Raw genomic sequence first — 1,523 nt, 5'->3', positions numbered from 1 at the left:
GTCTCGCCAGGTTGCCCAGGCGGGTCTCGAACCCACGGGCTCAGGCAATCCACTCACCTCCGCCTCCCAAAGTGCGGGATGACAGGCTGAGCCAACCGAGCCCGGCTCATCCAACAAATCTTTATCAAGCGCTTGCTAGATACCTTTCTGGCTAGCCTTCTGTTCTGGAGACACATGGGCAGGGTTAAGGGTGTGCCCTCTGACTGTTTGAATCCTGGCTCATCGCTGAGTGCATGATTTTCAACAAGACGCTTGTGAGGACTCAGTTTCCTCATCTGTAAAATGAAGAGCTAAGAATGGTGCCACTTTCTAGGAGCGTTGAGCCCTACAAAGTGCTCGGTAATTGTTAGCTGTTAAGTTTCATATACAAGCAGGCTAAAGTGGCCCTTGGACCAACACAGAGTCACAGGCCAGAGCCTGCGTGGGGGTAGCCCGCCTGCCAGGGGCCGTCCCCACCACCAGGCTGCCTCCCCTCCACAAGATAAGCTTTCACCCCCCCCCATGCCTACGAAGCACACTCTGAGCGCAGGGCCTGGAATTCCGACCCCTCAGGGCACGCTGCAGTGCCTCCTCCCTTTTCCCGGACAGGGTTGGGCTCCCACAGCCTTTTAGCTTGGCAGGCAGATCAGGGAACAAAACTTCAGTACCAGCTGCCTGCCTTCAACTCTGGTCCCCACTCCAAACCTGATCTCTTGAAGAGTGGGTGATTTCTATTTGGAGAAAGAGCACTGACTTTCTAGAGGGTTTTGCAGGATCAAGAGGAGTTCAACTCTGGTCCCCACGCCAAACCTGATCTCTTGAAGAGTGGGTGATTTCTATTTGGAGAAAGAGCATTGACTTTCAAGAGGGTTTTGCAGGCTCACAGAGGAAGGTTTTGTATTGGAGAAAACCGACCATGAAGGAGGGCGGACCCCAAGACATTCCACAGCTCCCCACCTTACCCCAAACACACCCCGTGGAAGACTCACTCCTCCAGGTGAGAGACATCCCACCCCCTCCACAGGGACCAGATACTGATTCTGAGAGTGGCCGCTATGAACATTTCCAACTCTGCATTCAGGGCTGCTGTTCATTCATTCATTCAACAGACATTGCTTGATCCCATACTGTGTGCTGGGTCTTGTTCTGGGTACTGGGAACACGATAGGAACGAGACAGAGTCCTCGCCCTCCATCTGCTGACACCCTAGCAGGGGGAGGCAGACACAAGCACACAAATAAGTACGTTGTGTATCAACCAGGTAGTGACCAAGGGCGCTGTGTTGGGAACAGGTAAGACCCAGAGACTAGCCTGGTGAGAGGGGTGGTCAGGGAGGGTCCCAGGAGGAGATGGTATCTGCCCAGTCCTGGGGTGAGTGAGGGATGCCGCCTTTTCAAGATCTGGAGAAAGAGATTCCAGTTGGAGACCGGGATGCACCCAGGCCCTGCAGGAAAAGGAAGGTGGATATTTTGGAGAAAAGAGGGTCAGTGTCACGGGGCCACATGAGGGGTGATGGGCAGGGGTCAGAGAGGCGGGGGGGGGGG

This window comes from Carlito syrichta, unplaced genomic scaffold (assembly GCF_000164805.1).
Source record: "Carlito syrichta isolate Samal-C Ts95f unplaced genomic scaffold, Tarsius_syrichta-2.0.1 Scaffold143041, whole genome shotgun sequence".
Lineage (NCBI taxonomy): Eukaryota > Metazoa > Chordata > Mammalia > Primates > Tarsiidae > Carlito > Carlito syrichta.
Note: the sequence above shows the minus strand (reverse complement) of the source record.